We start from the raw sequence: 25591 nt of genomic DNA on the forward strand, positions 1-25591 counted from the left end.
TTTTTTTTAAAAATTACTCAGCAAATTACTCTGTAAATTCTCAATAAATTATCCGTTAAATTTTCAATAAATTCCCTACAAATTACTGAGTTAATTATCGGTAAATTCTCAGTAAATTCTCTGTAAATTACTCAGTTAATTATCGATGAGTTCTCAAAAAATTCAGGGTCAATTACTTAGTAAATTACTCAGTAAATTATTAGAAAATTACTCTGTAAATTCCAAGAAAATAACGCAGTAAGTTATTTGTAAATTCTTAGTAAATTATTTAATAAATTCTCAATAAATTACTCCTTAAATTCTTAGTAAATTACAAGTAAATTAATGAGTGAATTATTCAGTAAATTATTCGATAAATTCTCCGTAAATTACTCCGTAAATTATTGGTAAATTCTCTGTAAATTACTCAGGAAATTTCTCAGTAAATTCTCACTATGTTACTCAGGAAATTTCTCAGTAAATTACACGTTAAATTCTCTATAAATTATGCAGCAAATTCTTAGGAATTTATCAGAAAATTCTGAGTAAATTCACAAAAAATTGCAAGAATTTTTTTTTTTTGTGAATTAATCAGTAAATTATCAATAAATTCTTAGTAACTTACTCAGTAAATTGTCAATAAATTACTTAGTAATTTCCAACTAAATTACCCAGTGAAGAACTTAACAATTTATCAGTAAATGTCTTAGTCAATTCGTAGTAAATTGTCAATAAATTACTCAATAAATTATTGGTAGATTCTTAGTAAATTACTCAGTAAATTCTCATTAAATTACTAAGTAAAATTCTCAACAAATTACACGCAAAATTCTCAGAAAATTATTCAGTAAATTCTTAGTAAATTATTAGAAAATCATTAGAAATTTTTTTGTGAATTGCTCTGAAATTATGAGTAAATTCTCAGAAAATTTTGTATAAATTCTTGGTAAATTACGCAGTAAATTCAAAGAATTTTTTTTAAAAATTACTCAGCAAATTACTCTGTAAATTCTCAATAAATTATCCGTTAAATTTTCAATAAATTCCCTACAAATTACTGAGTTAATTATCGGTAAATTCTCAGTAAATTCTCTGTAAATTACTCAGTTAATTATCGATGAGTTCTCAAAAAATTCAGGGTCAATTACTTAGTAAATTACTCAGTAAATTATTAGAAAATTACTCTGTAAATTCCAAGAAAATAACGCAATAAGTTATTTGTAAATTCTTAGTAAATTATTTAATAAATTCTCAATAAATTACTCCTTAAATTCTTAGTAAATTACAAATAAATTAATGAGCGAATTATTCAGTAATTTTTCAGTAAATTACTCGATAAATTCTCCGTAAATTACTCAGTAAATTATTGGTAAATTACTCAGGAAATTTCTCAGTAAATTTCTCAGTAAATTCTCACTAATTTACTCAGGAAATTTCTCAGTAAATTACACGTTAAATTCTCTACAAATTATTTAGCAAATTCTTAGGAATTTATCAGAAAATTCTGAGTAAATTCACAAAAAATTGCAAGAAATTTTTTTTTTTTGTGAATTAATCAGTAAATTATGAGTAAATTATCAATAAATTCTTAGTAACTTACTCAGCAAATTGTCAATAAATTACTTAGTAATTTCCAACTAAATTACCCAGTGAAGAACTTAACAATTTATCAATAAATGTCTTAGTAAATTACCCAGTAAATTCTAAATAAAATTACTCATTAAATTATTGGTAGATTCTTAGTAAATTACTCAGTAAATTCTCATTAAATTACTCAGTAAAATTCTCAACAAATTACACGCAAAATTCTCAGAAAATTATTCAGTAAATTATTAGAAAATCATTAGAATTTTTTTTGTGAATTACTCTGTAAATTCTGAATAAATTATCCGTTAAATTTTCAATAAATTCCCTACAAATTACTGAGTTAATTATCAGTAAATTCTCAATAAATTCTCTGTAAATTACTCAGTTAATTATCGATGAGTTCGCAAAAAATTCAGAGTCAATTACTTAGTAAATTACTCAGTAAATTATTATAAAATTACTCGGTAAATTCCAAGAAAATAACGCAGTAAGTTATTTGTAAATTCTTAGTAAATTATTTAATAAATTCTCAATAAATTACTCCTTAAATTCTTAGTAAATTACAAGTAAATTATTGAGTGAATTATTCAGTAATTTTTCAGTAAATTACTCGATAAATTCTCCGTAAATTACTCAGTAAATTATTGGTAAATTCTCTGTAAATTACTCAGGAAATTTCTCAGTAAATTCCCACTAAATTACTCAGGAAATTTCTCAGTAAATTACACGTAAAATTCTCTATAAATTATTCAGCAAATTCTTTGGAATTTATCCGAAAATTCTGAGTAAATTCACCAAAAATTACAAGAATTTTTTTTTTGTGAATTAACCAGTAAATTATGAGTAAATTATCAATAAATTCTTAGTAACTTACTCAGTAAATTCTCAATAAATTACTTAGTAATTTCCAACTAAATTACCCAGTGAAGAACAACAATTTATCAGTAAATGTCTTAGTCAATTCGTAGTAAATTCTCAATAAATTACTCAGTAAATTAATTATTGATTCTTAGTAAATTACGCAGTAAATTCTCATTAAATTACTCAGTAAAATTCTCAACAAATTACACGCAAAATTCTCAGAAAATTATTCAGTAAATTCTTAGTAAATTATTAGTAAATCATTAGAAATTTTTTTGTGAATTACTCTGTAAATTATGAGTAAATTCTCAGAAAATTTTGTATAAGTTCTTGGTAAATTAGTCAGTAAATTCACAGAATTTTTTTAAAAAATTACTCAGCAAATTACTCTGTAAATTCTCAATAAATTACCCGTTAAATTTTCAATAAATTCCCTACAAATTACTGAGTTAATTATCGGTAAATTCTCAATAAATTCTCTGTAAATTACTCAGTTAATTATCGATGAGTTCTCAAAAAATTCAGAGTCAATTACTTAGTAAATTACTCAGTAAATTATTAGAAAATTACTCTGTAAATTCCAAGAAAATAACGCAGTAAGTTGTTTGCAAATTCTTAGTAAATTATTTAATAAATTCTCAATAAATTACTTCTTAAATTCTTAGTAAATTACAAGTAAATTAATGAGTGAATTGTTCAGTAATTTTTCAGTAAATTACTCGATAAGTTCTCCGTAAATTACTCAGTAAATTATTGGCCTGTAAATTTCTCAGTAAATTCTCACTAAATTACTCAGGAAATTTCTCAGTAAATTACACGATAAATTCTCTATAAATTATTTAGCAAATTCTTAAGAATTTATCAGAAAATTCTGAGTAAATTCACAAAAAATTGCAAGATTTTTTTTTTTGTGAATTAATCAGTAAATTATGAGTAAATTTTCAATAAATTCTTAGTAACTTACTCAGTAAATTTTCAATAAATTGCTTAGTAATTTCCACCTAAATTACCCAGTGAAGAACTTAACAATTTATCAGTAAATGTCTTAGTCAATTCGTAGTAAATTCTCAATAAATTATTGGTAGATTCTTAGTAAATTACTCAGTAAATTCTCATTAAATTACTCAGTAAAATTCTCAACAAATTACACGCAAAATTCTCAAAAAATTATTCAGTAAATTCTTAGTAAATTATTAGAAAATCATTACAAATTTTTTTGTCAATTACTCTGTAAATTATGAGTAAATTCTCAGAAAATTTTGTATAAGTTCTTGGTAAATTACTCAGTAAATTCACAGAAATTTTTTTAAAAATTACTCAGCAAATTACTCTGTAAATTCTCAATAAATTATCCGTTAAATTTTCAATAAATTCCCTACAAATTACTGAGTTAATTATCGGTAAATTCTCAATAAATTCTCTGTAAATTACTCAGTTAATTATCGATGAGTTCTCAAAAAATTCAGAGTCAATTACTTAGTAAATTACTCAGTAAATTATTAGAAAATTACTCTGTAAATTCCAAGAAAATAACGCAGTAAGTTGTTTGCAAATTCTTAGTAAATTATTTAATAAATTCTCAATAAATTACTCCTTAAATTCTTAGTAAATTACAAGTAAATTAATGAGTGAATTTTTCAGTAATTTTTCAGTAAATTACTCGATAAGTTCTCCGTAAATTACTCAGTAAATTATTGGCCTGTAAATTTCTCAGTAAATTCTCACTAAATTACTCAGGAAATTTCTCAGTAAATTACACGTTAAATTCTCTATAAATTATTCAACAAATTCTTAGGAATTTATCAGAAAATTCTGAGTAAATTCACAAAAAATTGCAAGAATTTTTTTTGTGTGAATTAATCAGTAAATTATGAGTAAATTATCAATAAATTATCAATAAATTACTCCTTAAATTCTCAATAAATTACTCCTTAAATTCTTAGTAAATTACAAGTAAATTAATGAGTGAATTATTCAGTAATTTTTCAGTAAATTACTTGATAAATTCTCCGTAAATTACTCAGTAAATTATTGGTAAATTACTCAGGAAATTTCTCAGGAAATTTCACAGTAAATTCTCACTAAATTACTCAGGAAATTTCTTAGTAAATTACATGTTAAATTCTCTAGAAATTATTCAGCAAATTCTTAGGAATTTATCAGAAAATTCTGAGTAAATTCACAAAAAATTGCAAGAATTTTTTTGTGTGTGAATTAATCAGTAAATTATGAGTAAATTATCAATAAATTCTTAGTAACTTACTCAGTAAATTGTCAATAAATTACTTAGTAATTTCCAACTAAATTACCCAGTGAAGAACTTAACAATTTATCAGTAAATGTCTTAGTCAATTCGTAGTAAATTCTCAATAAATTACTCAGTAAATTATTGGTAGATTCTTAGTAAATTACTCAGTAAATTCTCATTAAATTACTCAGTAAAATTCTCAACAAATTACACGCAAAATTCTCAGAAAATTATTCAGTAAATTCTTAGTAAATTATTAGAAAATCATTAGAAATTTTTTTGTGAATTACTCTGTAAATTATGAGTAAATTCTCAGAAAATTTTGTATAAGTTCTTGGTAAATTACCCAGTAAATTCACAGAAATGTTTTTAAAAATTACTCAGCAAATTACTCTGTAAATTCTCAATAAATTATCCGTTAAATTTTCAATAAATTCCCTACAAATTACTGAGTTAATTATCGGTAAATTCTAAATAAATTCTCTGTAAATTACTCAGTTAATTATCGATGAGTTCTCAAAAAATTCAGAGTCAATTACTTAGTAAATTACTCAGTAAATTATTAGAAAATTACTCTGTAAATTCCAAGAAAATAACGCAGTAAGTTATTTTCAAATTCTTAGTAAATTATTTAATAAATTCTCAATAAATTACTCCTTAAATTCTTAGTAAATTACAAGTAAATTAATGAGTGAATTATTTAGTAATTTTTCAGTAAATTACTCGATAAATTCTCCGTAAATTAATCAGTAAATTATGAGTAAATTATCAATAAATTCTTAGTAACTTACTCAGTAAATTGTCAATAAATTACTTAGTAATTTCCAACTAAATTACCCAGTGAAGAACTTAACAATTTATCAGTAAATGTCTTAGTCAATTCGTAGTAAATTCTCAATAAATTACTCAGTAAATTATTGGTAGATTCTTAGTAAATTACTCAGTAAATTCTCATTAAATTACTCAGTAAAATTCCCAACAAATTACACGCAAAATTCTCAGAAAATTATTCAGTAAATTCTTAGTAAATTATTAGAAAATCATTAGAAATTTTTTTGTGAATTACTCTGTAAATTATGAGTAAATTCTCAGAAAATTTTGTATAAGTTCTTGGTAAATTACTCAGTAAATTCACAGAAATGTTTTTAAAAATTACTCAGCAAATTACTCTGTAAATTCTCAATAAATTATCCGTTAAATTTTCAATAAATTCCCTACAAATTACTGAGTTAATTATCGGTAAATTCTAAATAAATTCTCTGTAAATTACTCAGTTAATTATCGATGAGTTCTCAAAAAATTCAGAGTCAATTACTTAGTAAATTACTCAGTAAATTATTAGAAAATTACTCTGTAAATTCCAAGAAAATAACGCAGTAAGTTATTTTCAAATTCTTAGTAAATTATTTAATAAATTCTCAATAAATTACTCCTTAAATTCTTAGTAAATTACAAGTAAATTAATGAGTGAATTATTTAGTAATTTTTCAGTAAATTACTCGATAAATTCTCCGTAAATTAATCAGTAAATTATGAGTAAATTATCAATAAATTCTTAGTAACTTACTCAGTAAATTGTCAATAAATTACTTAGTAATTTCCAACTAAATTACCCAGTGAAGAACTTAACAATTTATCAGTAAATGTCTTAGTCAATTCGTAGTAAATTCTCAATAAATTACTCAGTAAATTATTGGTAGATTCTTAGTAAATTACTCAGTAAATTCTCATTAAATTACTCAGTAAAATTCTCAACAAATTACACGCAAAATTCTCAGAAAATTATTCAGTAAATTCTTAGTAAATTATTAGAAAATCATTAGAAATTTTTTTGTGAATTACTCTGTAAATTATGAGTAAATTCTCAGAAAATTTTGTATAAGTTCTTGGTAAACTACTCAGTAAATTCACAGAAATTTTTTTAAAAATTACTCAGCAAATTACTCTGTAAATTCTCAATAAATTATCCGTTAAATTTTCAATAAATTCCCTACAAATTACTGAGTTAATTATCGGTAAATTCTCAATAAATTCTCTGTAAATTACTCAGTTAATTATCGATGAGTTCTCAAAAAATTCAGAGTCAATTACTTAGTAAATTACTCAGTAAATTATTAGAAAATTACTCTGTAAATTCCAAGAAAATAACGCAGTAAGTTATTTGCAAATTCTTAGTAAATTATTTAATAAATTCTCAATAAATTACTCCTTAAATTCTTAGTAAATTACAAGTAAATTAATGAGTGAATTATTCAGTAATTTTTCAGTAGATTAATCGATAAATTCTCCGTAAATTACTCAGTAAATTATGGGTAAATTACTCAGGAAATTTCTCAGTAAATTCTCACTAAATTACTCAGGAAATTTCTCAGTAAATTACACGTTAAATTCTCTATAAATTATTCAGCAAATTCTTAGGAATTTATCAGAAAATTCTGAGTAAATTCACAAAAAATTGCAAGAATTTTTTTTTTGTGAATTAATCAGTAAATTATGAGTAAATTTTCAATAAATTCTTAGTAACTTACTCAGTAAATTGTCAATAAATTACTTAGTATTTTCCAACTAAATTACCCTGTGAAGAACTTAACAATTTATCAGTAAATGTCTTAGTCAATTCGTAGTAAATTCTCAATAAATTACTCAGTAAATTATTGGTAGATTCTTAGTAAATTACTCAGTAAATTCTCAATAAATTACTCAGTAAAATTCTCAACAAATTACACGCAAAATTCTCAGAAAATTATTCAGTAAATTCTTAGTAAATTATTAGAAAATCATTAGAAATTTTTTTGTGAATTACTCTGTAAATTATGAGTAAATTCTCAGAAAATTTTGTATAAGTTCTTGGTAAATTACTCAGTAAATTCACAGAAATTTTTTAAAAAATTACTCAGCAAATTACTCTGTAAATTCTCAATAAATTATCCGTTAAATTTTCATTAAATTCCCTACAAATTACTGAGTTAATTATCGGTAAATTCTCAATAAATTCTCTGTAAATTACTCAGTTAATTATCGATGAGTTCTCAAAAAATTCAGAGTCAATTACTTAGTAAATTACTCAGTAAATTATTAGAAAATTACTCTGTAAATTCCAAGAAAATAACGCAGTAAGTTATTTGCAAATTCTTAGTAAATTATTTAATAAATTCTCAATAAATTACTCCTTAAATTCTTAGTAAATTACAAGTAAATTAATGAGTGAATTATTTAGTAATTTTTCAGTAAATTACTCGATAAATTCTCCGTAAATTAATCAGTAAATTATGAGTAAATTATCAATAAATTCTTAGTAACTTACTCAGTAAATTGTCAATAAATTACTTAGTAATTTCCAACTAAATTACCCAGTGAAGAACTTAACAATTTATCAGTAAATGTCTTAGTCAATTCGTAGTAAATTCTCAATAAATTACTCAGTAAATTATTGGTAGATTCTTAGTAAATTACTCAGTAAATTCTCATTAAATTACTTAGTAAAATTCTCAACAAATTACACGCAAAATTCTCAGAAAATTATTCAGTAAATTCTTAGTAAATTATTAGAAAATCATTAGAAATTTTTTTGTGAATTACTCTGTAAATTATGAGTAAATTCTCAGAAAATTTTGTATAAGTTCTTGGTAAACTACTCAGTAAATTCACAGAAATTTTTTAAAAAATTACTCAGCAAATTACTCTGTAAATTCTCAATAAATTATCCGTTAAATTTTCAATAAATTCCCTACAAATTACTGAGTTAATTATCGGTAAATTCTCAATAAATTCTCTGTAAATTACTCAGTTAATTATCGATGAGTTCTCAAAAAATTCAGAGTCAATTACTTAGTAAATTACTCAGTAAATTATTAGAAAATTACTCTGTAAATTCCAAGAAAATAACGCAGTAAGTTATTTGCAAATTCTTAGTAAATTATTTAATAAATTCTCAATAAATTACTCCTTAAATTCTTAGTAAATTACAAGTAAATTAATGAGTGAATTATTCAGTAATTTTTCAGTAGATTAATCGATAAATTCTCCGTAAATTACTCAGTAAATTATGGGTAAATTACTCAGGAAATTTCTCAGTAAATTCTCACTAAATTACTCAGGAAATTTCTCAGTAAATTACACGTTAAATTCTCTATAAATTATTCAGCAAATTCTTAGGAATTTATCAGAAAATTCTGAGTAAATTCACAAAAAATTGCAAGAATTTTTTTTTTGTGAATTAATCAGTAAATTATGAGTAAATTTTCAATAAATTCTTAGTAACTTACTCAGTAAATTGTCAATAAATTACTTAGTATTTTCCAACTAAATTACCCTGTGAAGAACTTAACAATTTATCAGTAAATGTCTTAGTCAATTCGTAGTAAATTCTCAATAAATTACTCAGTAAATTATTGGTAGATTCTTAGTAAATTACTCAGTAAATTCTCAATAAATTACTCAGTAAAATTCTCAGAAAATTATTCAGTAAATTCTTAGTAAATTATTAGAAAATCATTAGAAATTTTTTTGTGAATTACTCTGTAAATTATGAGTAAATTCTCAGAAAATTTTGTATAAGTTCTTGGTAAACTACTCAGTAAATTCACAGAAATTTTTTAAAAAATTACTCAGCAAATTACTCTGTAAATTCTCAATAAATTATCCGTTAAATTTTCAATAAATTCCCTACAAATTACTGAGTTAATTATCGGTAAATTCTCAATAAATTCTCTGTAAATTACTCAGTTAATTATCGATGAGTTCTCAAAAAATTCAGAGTCAATTACTTAGTAAATTACTCAGTAAATTATTAGAAAATTACTCTGTAAATTCCAAGAAAATAACGCAGTAAGTTATTTGTAAATTCAGAGTAAATTATTTAATAAATTCTCAATAAATTACTCCTTAAATTCTTAGTAAATTACAAGTAAATTAATGAGTGAATTATTCAGTAATTTTTCAGTAAATTACTCGATAAATTCTCCGTAAATTACTCAGTAAATTATGGGTAAATTACTCAGGAAATTTCTCAGTAAATTCTCACTAAATTACTCAGGAAATTTCTCAGTAAATTATACGTTAAATTCTCTATAAATTATTCAGCAAATTCTTAGGAATTTATCAGAAAATTCTGAGTAAATTCACAAAAAATTGCAAGAATTTTTTTGTGTGAATTAATCAGTAAATTATGAGTAAATTTTCAATAAATTCTTAGTAACTTACTCAGTAAATTGTCAATAAATTACTTAGTATTTTCCAACTAAATTACCCTGTGAAGAACTTAACAATTTATCAGTAAATGTCTTAGTCAATTCGTAGTAAATTCTCAATAAATTACTTAGTAAATTATTGGTAGATTCTTAGTAAATTACTGTCACACCCTCAAAATAACAACATTTAAACCCATCAATATAAACATACATTTATATACAAAAGATCCACATTCCCTCAATTAATCAGAGTACTTCATTACAAAAGTATTACACATTAACAACAAAAGTAAATGCCCTACGGGCTTACAGCTTTCCAAGTTATCACTTGGTTACAAAAGAGAGTATTAACTCGGTTACACATTAAGCCCTTGGCTTGAATTTACATGTAATACATCAAAAGGAAAGTAAGGCAACAAAAGTATGTCTTGTCCCTAGCCTCCCAAGCTATGTTCGTAGAGGCGGCATGCTACCTGTACCTGAAAATGATGTTCCCATATAGGGTGAGCCACAGCCCAGCAGAGATATACTAAACCAACTATGAACAATGATTAAAAGATTAGTAACTGATAGGTGGTCGATACTTACGCTTCCATTTACATCTTATTTCAATTCCATGACAACCAAAACTATGTGACAATTCACCTTTCATTTCTTATTCAACTTTGAGTTTGAAAACGGGGTTCAGTACTCTGGCCAAAACATTTTGATGAGATTATAGTTCATCACTAGAACATTTTCTTAATTCACGGTGGATACACATTTTGGTGTTGTATCAATAACACATAAACTACTTCCATACTTCACAAACGATGATGATATACATTCTAATGCTATATCAAATCAAACAGACTTTTCAATAGATAAGCATATGAGCTATATCACTACTACAACAGATAAGCATGTGAGCTATATCAACATTCCAATAGATAAGCATATCACACATCAACAGACAAGCATATTAGCTGTATCCACACTTCACTAGACAAGCATATGAGCTGTATCTACACTTCACTAGACAAGCATATGAGCTGTATCTACGGAGTTCATCCCTCATCTCCTCCCAATCCTATCCGGTTTAGAGGTACATCCCCCATCTTCCCCTAAACCGCGGAGTACATCCCCCATCTCCTCCTCTACACAATGCATATATACACAAAGGTTCTACACACAATATAACGCATGTAAACACAGAATCACATACGTAATCAATCAATACATAAAGTTAATGTATTCTACCAACCGTCAACACATGATGCATATAAACACATTGGTCATATACACAATCACTCAATACATAAAGTTAATGTATTCTATCAACCGTCATACTCTATGACACATCCGACTGATTAGTTTTAGTTTGCCTAATCATCATGCATTGTTTACAACAATCAACACTACCCTCCACCGGTAGCCCAAAGCAATTATTTCTAAGCAGGAAATAAATGCACAAATGGATAATATATCAACATTTTCAATTCAATTCCTCGTTTTCTTCAATTAATTATATGCATTAATTAATTTAAACCAATTAGGGCAAATTACCATAATTCACAAAACAACCCTAAGGTTCCATTTCTATCAATGTACCAACATTAATCTCATTTCTCTATGCCTAACATGCATATAGGTTTATATATTTAAAACCCCGACTTTTGTAAAATTACACAAAGGCCCAAACTTTCTCAAAATTACCCAACAACCCCCAACATATCAAAATGCTAAAATTCAAAGACAAAGCTCATAAGATGGAGTAGGTTATCCCTACCTCGAATGATGGGGCTCAACGAAGAAGATGAAAAAAAGGAAATGCTCCAAATCCCAAAATTTTCAGATTAAAATATAGCCCTCGACGATCAACACAACTTTTGTAAAGGCCCAAGGTGAGAAAACAACTCCTACTAGATCAATTCTAAGAGAGAAGTTAGGGTTTTAGAGTGAGGTGCTCTCCAATGGAGGTTTTGAAAAAGTAAGAGAGAGAAAGGAAATCAAAAAGTGATCAAAAAAGTGATTTCACGGACTGATATAAAAACAGGTCCGCTCGAGCGTACAACACCCCGCTCGAGCGTCAGACACAGGTTCACGCTCGAGCGTCCCAAGATCCGCTCGAGCGCCGGATGCACTCTCCCAGAATTTTCTGCAGATGTCCAAAATGCTGAGAGAAGGAAATTCACGCTCGAGCGTCCAAACATCCGCTCGAGCGGAAAGGCAGCAACAAAATCCCGCTCGAGCGTCAAATATCCGCTCGAGCGGAGAGACCAAAACCTGGGCAAAATTTCTAAGTTTTAAAACACGACCAACTTATTCCCAACTTGCCCAACACAACCCAAAACTCTAATTAAAAGAGTAGGGGATAGAAATGAGGATAAGACAACAACAAATCTACGGAACCGAGTCCGAATTACAGTTAAACAACAACAGGAAATACCGGGATCGCTATAATTACTCAGTAAATTCTCAATAAATTACTCAGTAAAATTCTCAACAAATTACACGCAAAATTCTCAGAAAATTATTCAGTAAATTCTTAGTAAATTATTAGAAAATCATTAGAAATTTTTTTGTGAATTACTCTGTAAATTATGAATAAATTCTCAGAAAATTTTGTATAAGTTCTTGGTAAATTACTCAGTAAATTCACAGAAATTTTTTTAAAAATTACTCAGCAAATTACTCTGTAAATTCTCAATAAATTATCCGTTAAATTTTCAATAAATTCCCTTCAAATTACTGAGTTAATTATCGGTAAATTCTCAATAAATTCTCTGTAAATTACTCAGTTAATTATCGATGAGTTCTCAAAAAATTCAGAGTCAATTACTTAGCAAATTACTCAGTAAATTATTAGAAAATTACTCTGTAAATTGCAAGAAAATAACGCAGTAAGTTATTTGTAAATTCTTAGTAAATTATTTAATAAATTCTCAATAAATTACTCCTTAAATTCTTAGTAAATTACAAGTAAATTAATGAGTGAATTATTCAGTAATTTTTCAGTAAATTACTCGATAAATTCTCCGTAAATTATTGGTAAATTTCTCAGGAAATTTCTCAGTAAATTCTCACTAAATTACTCAGGAAATTTCTCAGTAAATTACACGTTAAATTCTCTATAAATTATTCAGCAAATTCTTAGGAATTTATCAGAAAATTCTGAGTAAATTCACAAAAAATTGCAAGAATTTTTTTGTGTGTGAATTAATCAGTAAATTATGAGTAAATTATCAATAAATTCTTAGTAACTTACTCAGTAAATTGTCAATAAATTACTTAGTAATTTCTAACTAAATTACCCAGTGAAGAACTTAAAAATTTATCAGTAAATGTCTTAGTCAATTCGTAGTAAATTCTCAATAAATTACTCAGTAAATTATCGATAGATTCTAAGTAAATTACTCAGTAAATTCTCATTAAATTACTCAAAAAAATTCTCAACAAATTACACGCAAAATTCTCAGAAAATTATTCAGTAAATTCTTAGTAAATTATTAGAAAATCATTTGAAATTTTTTTGTGAATTACTCTGTAAATTATGAGTAAATTCTCAGAAAATTTTGTATAAATTCTTGGTAAATTACTCAGTAAATTCACAGAAATGTTTTTTTAAAAATTACTCAGCAAATTACTCTGTATATTCTCAATAAATTATCCGTTAAATTTTCAATAAATTCGCTACAAATTACTTAGTTAATTATCGGTAAATTCTCAATAAATTCTCTGTAAATTACTCAGTTAATTATCGATGAGTTCTCAAAAAATTCAGAGTCAATTACTTAGCAAATTACTCAGTAAATTATTAGAAAATTACTCTGTAAATTGCAAGAAAATAACGCAGTAAGTTATTTGTAAATTCTTAGTAAATTATTTAATAAATTCTCAATAAATTACTCCTTAAATTCTTAGTAAATTACAAGTAAATTAATGAGTGAATTATTCAGTAATTTTTCAGTAAATTACTCGATAAATTCTCCGTAAATTACTCAGTAAATTATTGGTAAATTTCTCAGGAAATTTCTAAGTAAATTCTCACTAAATTACTTAGGAAATTTCTCAGTAAATTACACGTTAAATTCTCTATAAATTATTCAGCAAATTCTTAGGAATTTATCAGAAAATTCTGAGTAAATTCACAAAAAATTGCAAGAATTTTTTTTTTGTGAATTAATCAGTAAATTATGAGTAAATTATCAATAAATTCTTAGTAACTTACTCATTAAATTGTCAATAAATTACTTAGTAATTTCCAACTAAATTACCCTGTGAAGAACTTAACAATTTATTTGTAAATTTCTAAGTCAATTCGTGGTGAATTCTCAATAAATTACTCAGTAAATTATCGATATATTCTAAGTAAATTACTCAGTAAATTCTCATTAAATTACTCAGTAAAATTCTCAACAAATTACACGCAAAATTCTCAGAAAATTTTTCTGTAAATTCTTAGTAAATTATTAGAAAATCATTAGAAATTTTTTTGTGAATTACTCTGTAAATTATGAGTAAATTCTCAGAAAATTTTGTATAAATTCTTGGTAAATTACTCAGTAAATTCACAGAAATGTTTTTTTAAAAATTACTCAGCAAATTACTCTGTATATTCTCAATAAATTATCCGTTAAATTTTCAATAAATTCCCTAAAAATTACTTAGTAAATTATCGGTGAATTACTCAATAAATTTAAAGTAAATTACTCTGAAAGTTTTCAATAAATTCTAAGATAATTCTCAATAAATTATGAGTAAATTACTCATTAAATTCACAGTAAATTCTTAATGAATTACTCAGTAAATTGCTTTATAAATGATTGGTAAGTTCCTAGAAAATTACCCAACAAATTCTCAGTAAATTCTCAATAAACTCTTAGTAATTTATTGAGTAAATTCTAAATAAATTACTAAGTAAATTCATAGGAAATTATTCGGTGAATTACTCAATAAATTTATCTGTAAATTACTAAGTAAATTCCCAGTAAATTACTCGGTAAATTCTCAATAAATTCTTTGTAAATTACTCAGTTAATTATCGATAAGTTCTCAAAAAATTCTAAGTCAATTACTCAGTAAATTACTCAATAAATTATTAGAAAATTACTCTGTAAATTCCAAGAAAATAACGCAGTAAATTATCTGCAAATTCTTAGTAAATTATTTAATAAATTCTAAATAAATTACGGAGTAAATTCTCAATAAATTACTCCTTAAATTCTCTGTAAATTACAGGTAAATTAATGAGTGAATTATTCAGTAATTTTTCAGTAAATTATTGGTAAATTCTCTGTAAATTACTCAGGAAATTTCTCAGTAAATTCTCACTAAATTACTCAGGAAATTTCTCAATAAATTACACGTAAAATTCTTTATAAATTATTCAGCAAATTCTTAGTAATTTATCTGAAAATTCTGAGTAAATTCACAAAAAATTACAAGAATTTTTTTGTGTGTGAATTAATCAGTAAATTATGTGTAAATTATCAATAAATTCTTAGTAACTTACTCAGTAAATTCTCAATAAATTACTTAGTAATTTTCAACTAAATTACCCAGAGAAGAACTTAACAATTTATCAGTAAATTTCTAAGTCAATTCGCAGTGAATTCTCAATAAATTACTCAGTAAATTCTCATTAAATTACTCAGTAAAATTCTCAATAAATTACACGCAAAATTCTCAGAAAATTATTCAGTAAATTCTTAGTAAATTATTGGAAAATTCTGTGTAAATTCTTAGAAAATCATTAGAAATTTTTTTGTGAATTACTCAGTAAATTATGAGTAAATTCTCAGAAAATTTTGTATAAATTCTTGTTAAATTACTCAGTAAATTCATAGAATTTTTTTAAAAAATTACTCAGCAAATTACTCTGTAAATTCTCAATAAATTATCCGTTAAATTTTCAATAAATTCTCTATAAATTACTCAGTTAATTATCGGTGAATTACTCAATAAATTCAAAGTAAATTACTCTGAAAATTTTCAATAAATTCTAAGAAAATTCTCAATACATTACGAGTAAATTACTCATTAAATTCACAGTAAATTCTCAATAAATTACTCAGTAAATTGCTTCATAAATGATTGGTAAGTTCCTAGAAAATTAGTCAACAAATTCTCAGTAAATTCACAACAAACTCTTAGTAATTTACTGAGTAAATTCTAAATAAATTACTAAGCAAATTCATAGTAAATTATTCGGTGAATTACTCACTAAATTTATCTGTAAATTACTAAGTAAATTTCCAGTAAATTACTCGGTAAATTCTCAATAAATTCTCTGTAAATTACTCAGTTAATTATCAATGAGTTCTCAAAAAATTCAGAGTCAATTACTTAGTAAATTACTCAGTAAATTATTAGAAAATTACTTTGTAAATTCCAAGAAAATAATGCAGTAAATTATTTGTAAATTCTTAGTAAATTATTTAATAAATTCTAAATAAATTACTGAGTAAATTCTCAATTAATTACTCCTTAAATTCTTAGTAAATTACAAGTAAATTAATGAGTGAATTATTCAGTAATTTTTCAGTAAATTACTCGATAAATTCTCCGTAAATTACTCAGTAAATTATTGGTAAATTCTCTGTAAATTACTCAGGAAATTTCTCAGTAAATTCTCACTAAATTACTCAGGAAATTTCTCAGTAAATTACACGTAAAATTTTCTATAAATTATTCAGCAAATTCTTAGTAATTTATTAGAAAATTCTGAGTAAATTCACAAAAAACTACAAGAATTTTTTTGTGTGTGAATTAATCAATAAATTATCAATAAATTCTTAGTAACTTACTCAGTAAATTGTCAATAAATTACTTAGTAATTTCCGACTAAATTACCCAGTGAAGAACTTAACAATTTATCAGTAAATTTCTTAGTCAATTCGCAGTAAATTCTCAATAAATTACTCAGTAAATTCTCATTAAATTACTCAGTAAAATTCTCAATAAATTACACGCAAAATTCTCAGAAAATTTTATATAAATTCTTGGTAAATTACTCTGTAAATTCACGGAAATTTTTTAAAAAATTACTCAGCAAATTACTCTGTAAATTCTCTATAAATTACTCAGTTAATTATCGGTGAATTACTCAATAAATTCAAAGTAAATTACTCTTAAAATTTTCAATAAATTCTAAGAAAATTATCAATAAATTATGAGTAAATTACTCATTAAATTCACAATAAATTCTCAGTAAATTACTTAGTAAATTGCTTCATAAATGATTGGTAAGTTCCTAGAAAATTACTTAACAAATTCTCAGTAAATTCTCAATGAACTCTTAGTAATTTACTGAGTAAATTTTAAATAAATTACTAAGTAAATTCATAGTAAATTATTCGGTGAATTACTCACTAAATTTATCTATAAATTACTAAGTAAATGCCCAGTAAATTACTCGGTAAATTCTCAATAAATTCTCTGTAAATTACTTAGTTAATTACCGATAAGTTCTCAAAAAATTCAGAGTCAATTACTTAGTAAATTACTCAATAAATTACTAGAAAATTTCTCTGTAAATTCCAAGAAAATAACGCAGTAAATTATCTGTAAATTCTTAGTAATTATTTAATAAATTCTAAATAAATTACTTAGTAAATTCTCAATAAATTAATCCTTAAATTCTCACTAAATTACAAGTAAATTAATGAGTAAATTATTCAGTAATTTGTCAGTAAATTACTCGATAAATTCTCTGTAAATTACTCAGTATATTATTGGTAAATTCTTTGTTAATTACTCAGTAAATTACTTAGTAAATTCTCACTAAATTACTCAGGAAATTTCTCAGTAAATTACACGTAAAATTCTCTATAAATTATTCAGCAAATTCCTAGTAATTCATCAGAAAATTCTGAGTAAATTCACAAAAAATTACAAGAAATTTTTTTGTTAATTAATTAGTAAATTATGAGTAAATTACTCAATAAATTCTCAGAAAATTCTATATAAATCCTTGGTAAATTCAAAGTAATTTCTTAGTAAATTATTCAGCAAATTACTCTATAAAGTCGTAGTAAATTCTCAATAAATTCGGTTTAAATTCTTGGTAAATTACACATAAAATTATCAAAAACAAATTCGTGAATTACTTTGTTAATTCTCAGTAAATTATTCGAACATTAATTAGTGAATTTCCTTTAAATTCTTAGTAAATTACTTTATAAATTCTCAGTAAATTATTCAATAAATTCTAAGTAAATTACTTAGTAAATTCTCAATAAATTAATCTATAAAATCTAAGTAAATTATCAATAAATTCTTAGCAACTTACTCAGTAAATTCTCAATAAATTACTTAGTAATTTCCAATTAAATTACCCAGTGAAGAACTTAACAATTTATTAGTAAATTTCTTAGTCAATTCGCGGTAAATTCCCAATAAATTACTCAGTAAATTATTGATAGATTCTTAGTAAATTACTCAATAAATTCTCATTAAATTACTCAGTAAAATTCTTAATAAATTACACGCAAAATTCTCAAAAAATTATTCAGTAAATTCTTAGTAAATTATTAGAAAATTCTGTGTAAATTCTTAGAAAATCATTAGAAATCTTTTTGTGAATTACCCAGTAAATTATGAGTAAATTACTCTGTAAATTTTCAGAAAATTTTGTATAAATTCTTGGTAAATTACTCAGTAAATTCACATAAATTTTTTAAAAAATTACATATAAATTCTACGTAAATTATTCAAAAAATTCTCAGTAAATTCTCAATAAATTAATCCATAAAGTCTAAGTAAATTATCAATAAATTCTTAGTAACTTACTTAGTAAATTCTCAATTCCAACTAAATTACCCAGTGAAGAACTTAACAATTTATCAGTAAATTTCTTAGTCAATTCGCAGTAAATTCTTAATAAATTACTCAGTAAATTATCGGTAGATTCTTAGTAAATTACTCTGTAAATTCTCATTAAATTACTCAGTAAAATTCTCAATAAATTACACGCAAAATTCTCAGAAAATTATTCAGTAAATTCTTAGTAAATTATCAGAAAATTTTGTGTAAATTCTTAGAAAATCATTAGAAATTTTTTTGGGAATTACTTAGTAAATTATGAGTAAATTCTCAGAAATTTTTTTATAAATTCTTGGTAAATTACTCAGTAAATTCACAGAAATTTTTTCAAACATTACTCAGCAAATTACTCTGTAAATTCTCAATAAATTATCTATAAATTACTCAGTTAATTATCGGTGAATTACTCAACAAATTCTAAGAAAATTCTCAATAAATTATGAGTAAATTACTCATTAAGTTTACAGTAAATTCTCAATAAATTACTCAGTAAATTACTTCATAAATGATTGGTAAGTTCCTAGAAAATTACTCAACAAATTCTCAGTAAATTCTCAATAAACTCTTAGTAATTTACTAAGTAAATTCTAAATAAATTACTAAGTAAATTCATAGTAAATTATTCGGTGAATTAACCACTAAATTTATCTGTAAATTACTAAGTAAATTCCCAGTAAATTACTTGGTAAATTCTCAATAAATTCTCTGTAAATTACTCAGTTAATTATCGATAAGTTCTCAAAAAATTCTAAGTCAATTACTTAGTAAATTACTCAGTAAATTATTAGAAAATTTCTCTGTAAATTCCAAGAAAATAACACAGTAAATTATCTGTAAATTCTTAGTAAATTATTTAATAAATTCTAAATAAATTACTGAGTAAATTCTCAATAAATTACTCCTTAAATTCTCAGTAAATTAGAAGTAAATTAATGAGTGAATTATTCAGTAATTTATCAGTAAATTACTCGATAAATTCTCTGTAAATTACTCAGTAAATTATTGGTAAATTCTCTGTAAATTACTCAGTAGATTACTTAGTAAATTCTAAATAAATTACTCAGAAAATTTCTCAGTAAATTACACGTAAAATTCTCTATAAATTATTCAGCAAATTCCTAGTAATTCATTAGAAAATTCTGAGTAAATTCACAAAAAATTACAAGAATTTTTTTTTGTGAATTAATCAGTAAATTATGAGTAAATTACTCAATAAATTATCAGAAAATTCTATATAAATTCTTGGTAAATTCAAAGTAATTTCTTAGTAAGTTATTCAGCAAATTACTCCATAAATTCGTAGTAAATTCTCAATAAATTACTCGTTAAGTTTTCAATAAATTCTCTATAAATTACTTTGTAAATTATCCGTAAATTTTCAGTAAATTATTTAATAAATTGTAAATAAATTGCTCAGAAAATTTTCAATAAATTCTAAGAAAATTCTCAATAAATTCTGTATAAATTCTTGGTAAATTACTCATAAAATTATCAAAAAAAATTCATGAATTACTTTGTTAATTCTCAGTAAATTATTCGAACATTAATTAGTGAATTTCCTGTAAATTTTCAATAAATTACTTTATAAATTCTCAGTAAATTATTCAATAAATTCTTAGTAAATTACTTACTAAATTCTCAATAAATTAATCCATAAAGTCTAAGTAAATTATCAATAAATTCTTAGTAACTTACTCAGTAAATTCTCAATAAATTATTTAGTAATTTCCCACTAAATTATCCAGCGAAGAACTTAACAATTTATCAATAAATTTCTTAGTCAATTCGCAGTAAATTCTCAATAAATTACTCAGTAAATTCACATTAAATTACTCAGAAAAATTCTCGATAAATTACACGCAAAATTCTCAGAAAATTATTCAGTAAATTCTTAGTAAATTATTAGAAAATTCTGTGTAAATTCTTAGAAAATCATTAGAATTTTTTTTGGGAATTACTCAGTAAATTATGAGTAAATTCTCAGAAAATTTTGTATAAATTCTTGGTAAATTACTCTGTAAATTCTCAAATAAATTATTCGTTAAATTTTCAATAAATTCTCTATAAATTACTCAGTTAATTATCGGTGAATTACTCAATAAATTCTAAGAAAATTCTCAATAAATTATGAGTAAATTACTCATTAAATTCACAGTAAATTCTCAATAATTTACTCAGCAAATTACTCAGTAAATTGCTTCATAAATGATTGCTAAGTTCCTAGAAAATTACTCAACAAATTCTCAGTAAATTCTCAATAAACTCTTAGTAATTTACTGAGTAAATTCTATATAAATTACAAAGTAAATTCATAGTAAATTATTCGGTGAATTACTCACTAAATTTATCTGTAAATTACTAAGTAAATTACCCGGTAAATTCTCAATAAATTCTCTGTAAATTACTCGGTTAATTATCGATAAGTTCTCAAAAAATTTTGAGTCAATTACTTAGTAAATTACTCAATAAATTATTAGAAAATTACTCTGTAAATTCCAAGAAAGTAATGCAGTAAATTATCTGTAAATTCTTAGTAAATTATTTAATAAATTCTAAATAAATTACTGAGTAAATTCTCAATAAATTACTCTTTAAATTCTTAGTAAATTACAAGTAAATTAATGAGTGAATTATTCAGTAATTTATCAGTAAATTACTCGATAAATTCTCTGTAAATTACTCAGTCAATTACGTAGTAAATTCTCACTAAATTACTCAAGAAATTTCTCAGTAAATTACACGTAAAATTCTCTATAAGTTATTCAGCAGATTCTTAGTAATTTATCAGAAAATTCTGAGTAAATTCACAAAAAATTACAAGAATTTTTTTTGTGTGAAATAATCAGTAAATTACTCAATAAATTCTCACAAAATTCTATATAAATTCTTGGTAAATTCAAAGTAATTTCTTAGTAAATTATTCAGCAAATTACTCCATAAATTCGTAGTAAATTCTCAATAAATTATTTAGTAATTTCCAACTAAATTACCCAGTGAAGAATTTAACAATTTATCAGTAAATTTCTTAGTCAATTCGCAGTAAATTCTCAATAAATTACTCAGTAAATTATCAGTAGATTCTTAGTAAATTACTTTGTAAATTCTCATTAAATTACTCAGTAAAATTCTCAATAAATTACATGCAAAATTCTCAAAAAATTATTCAGCAAATTCTTAGTAAATTATTAGAAAATTCTGTGTAAATTCTTAGAAAATCATTAGAAATTTTTTTGGAAATTACTCAGTAAATTATGAGTAAATTCTCAGAAAATTTGTATAAATTCTTGGTAAATTACTCAGTAAATTCACAGAAATGTTTTCAAACATTACTCAGCAAATTACTCTGTAAATTCTCAATAAATGATCCGTTAAATTTTCAATAAATTCTCTATAAATTACTCAGTTAATTATCGGTGAATTACTCAATAAATTCTAAGAAAATTCTCAATAAATTATGAGTAAATTACTCATTAAATTCACAGTAAATTCTCAATAAATTACTCAGCAAATTACTCAGTAAATTGCTTCATAAATGATTGCTAAGTTCCTAGAAAATTACTCAACAAATTCTCAGTAAATTCTCAATAAACTCTTAGTAATTTACCGAGTAAATTTGTAACAACCCTCATTTTGACTTAGTCATACTTGCATACATTTATGGATGATCTTGTTTTAATATGTGCATTTGCAAATCTTGTCTTGTTTTGCTTGAATGATTGCCTGCATGCTTTGTTCTTGTCTGGTGTGTTGCCGAGGTCATCTTAAGCCTAGACACCTTCGAGACCTTTGTCACTTAGAACTATCTTGGAACCCCGTTGGTTGACCTCCATCTTCACCCTGGCCTATTGGCCGAGATGTCACCATCTAGGCCGAGGTGCGCGTCGCCTAGGCCGAGATGTTCATCATCTGAGCCGAGATGTTAATATCTAGGCGTTTTAGATCCTTGATCCTTGCATGAGTGATTTTGTTCCTGGAATGGTACGACCTAGACTGAGGTGTGGCACATCTAGGCCAAGGTGTGGCACAGTTTAGTCAAGTGTTGTCCTTCCAAGCTGATGTCCTTGCCCCTTGATTGCCGGAGTCTTGTTGTTAGCCGATGTCGTTACTTGCCGGTGTGTTCTTGCTGCCTAGCTTGTTGAGTACACTTTGTCTTGGTCTTGTCTTGTCATGTCAATCACCTTTTTGGATAGAGCCTATCAGCCGATGCCACGTGTCCCGGCAGAGGGATTAAGTCAGTGATTGTCTTGAGGAGCATATCTTTTTGGTATCAATCTTGTCTTTTAAAGAGAGAAGCTCCAGGAAGAAGAAGGAGAAGTTTGAGCTAGAGAGAGAGAACTTCCAAGCTTGATCGTTGGAGCTTGAGCCGTTAGATTCGAGTTTTGAGGTTAGAATCTTAACCTATTCTTATTGTTCTTATTGATCATCTAGTTGCATTGCACGATCAAACCTGTTCTACACGCCATTCATCGACTTAAAGTTGGTTTTAGAAAGAGAAAACGGTTTTCATGAGTTTTTGAAGAAAAGCCTCGTTTGATCCGAAAGTTTGCATTAAGGCTCATGTTTTTGTGTTTGTTTTGATAAGATCCTTGAGTATGGGTACCCAGGTCCATGTTTTTGAATTCGTAGCATGAAATCCCCGCTTTTGTAATAACAAGTTTTGATCTTTGCATTCATCTCCCTCATGTTCATGTCCTTCATGTTCTTCATGCTCATGTTCTTCATGTTTATCAAGAGGGAAACCCAGATTTTTCCGACTTCGCTTTTGAATGTGGCCGTCGAGGCCACACCTCGGCAAGGAGGTGTGGGACCTCGGCTTAGACCTGGTAGTTGCCCAGCTTGTTTTTCTAAAGATAAGAAACTGTGTTTTGATTTGATTTGACCTAGTTTTTGAAGAATGCCGAGGTCATTTGCATGTATGCTAGACTTGTTTTGAGTAGTGCATTCAATAGACTTTGCCATGTGCTTGTAGGACTTGGACTTGCCTTGACCCCGACGTTAGACGAACTATGTGAGTGGTATTTTTGATAAAGCTATGTTATCAATGTTTTAATGAGTTTTGCTTTGCTTTGTTTTTGAAAGGTAATTGTTAAGCATGAATGATTGTCCTTAGTTTTGTATCTCGTATTATACTCACTTGAATGACCTTCTCGGAAAGTCCCTTGTGCTGGAGGACTCTAAACTTTCGCAACACATCTTGTTTGGAAAGTCCCTTGTGCTGGAGGTCTCTAAACTTTCGCAACACATCTCGTTCGAAAGTCCCTTGTGCTGGAGGACTCTAAACTTTCGCAGCACATCTTGTCTTGAAAGTCCCTTGTGTTAGGGGACTCTAAACTTTCGCAGCACTCTCGTGTTGAAAGACGACGGGCCTTTGTAACATAGGTCCCTTGTGCTAGAGGACTCTAAACTTTTGTAGCACCCTTGTTTGAGATGCCTCTCTTACCTTGTCTTCTTTTGCCATTGACGGCTTACCGTGTGGATATGTTTGTCGGAATGTTATCGTTTGCAATATGTTGATGCTAGTAAGCATCCCTTAAAGCTTTGTAGATTTGTTAGATGGGTGAGGACCATCCTGTCACGACCCCAAACCGCCCTTAGTAGTTTGGTGCCGTGATGGCCAGTAATCCGTGATTACCGAAGGCCAACTGCCAAAATTCACACACAATCAGAGTATAGATATAGGGGGCTCACAAGTGCGGAAACAATAATCCAAAATATAAGTGGTCCATAAGAGCAGTGCAAAAGTCAAATGAAATGGCATACATCTTTATATAGCTTTACAACTTGGATACAAATAGAAATGAAGTACAAGAATACATCTTACATTTGGAAAAAGGCTTCTCGAGCCGACATGTTCAAAATACATAAGTTTCAAAAATTGCCGACATAAACTAGTATACAAAACACGCATCTTGATCAAAAGGCTTCTCAAGCCGACGTATGCAACATACAAGCATTACAAATCGAGAAGCATAATTTTCAAGACTGCCGACGTAATTACAAGCTAGGCCGATATAATCAAAATCCAAAATAAGCTCCAGATTCACATCTAGGCATTGCCGCCTTCTTGCTCATCACCTACATATATATATAGAGAGGGTGAGCTTGGATACTCAGTGAATGGTATAAATAATAAAGGGGTTTGCATGAATAATAGCCGAAGTCCTTTCAAAACATTACAAGACAAAACTCTATATATATAACAAGGAATGGACCTCGCCCATCTAACAGATCTTCAAAGTTTCAAGGGATACTTACTAGCATCACATATTACAAATAATAACATTTTGGCAAACATATCCACGCAGTAACCGTCCGTGGCAAAACAAGACAAAGCAAGATATGCATCTCAAACAAAGGTGCTACGAAAGTTTAGAGTCCTCTAGCACAAGGGACTTTGAAGACAAGATGTGCTGCGAAAGTTTAGAGTCCTCCAGCACGAGGGACCTATGTTACAAAGGCCCGTAGCCCTTTAACACTAGAGTACAAATCAAGGGTGCTGCGAAAGTTTAGAGTCCTCCAGCAAAAGGGACTTTCAAAACAAGATATGCTGCGAAAGTTTAGAGTCCTCCAGCACAAGGGACTTTTAAACGAGATGTGCTGCGAAGGTTTAGAGTCCTCCAGCACAAGGGACTTTCCGAGAAGGTCATTCAAACAAATATGATACAAGATACGAAACTAAGGACAATCATTCATGCTTAACAAATATCTTTCAAGACAAGCAAAGCAAAGTTCTTCAAAACATTGATAACATAACTTTATCAGAAATGCCACTCACCTTGTTCTTCAAACGTCGGGGTCAGGGCAAGTCCAAGTCCTGACAACACATAGCAAAGTCCATTGAATGCACTACTCAAAATAAATCTAGCACACATGCAAATGACCTCGGCATTCTACAAAAACTAGGTCAATCAAGTTGCAACAC

The sequence above is a fragment of the Camellia sinensis genome, chromosome 3, assembly GCF_055761805.1.
Source record: "Camellia sinensis isolate YWXY chromosome 3, ASM5576180v1, whole genome shotgun sequence".
NCBI lineage: Eukaryota > Viridiplantae > Streptophyta > Magnoliopsida > Ericales > Theaceae > Camellia > Camellia sinensis.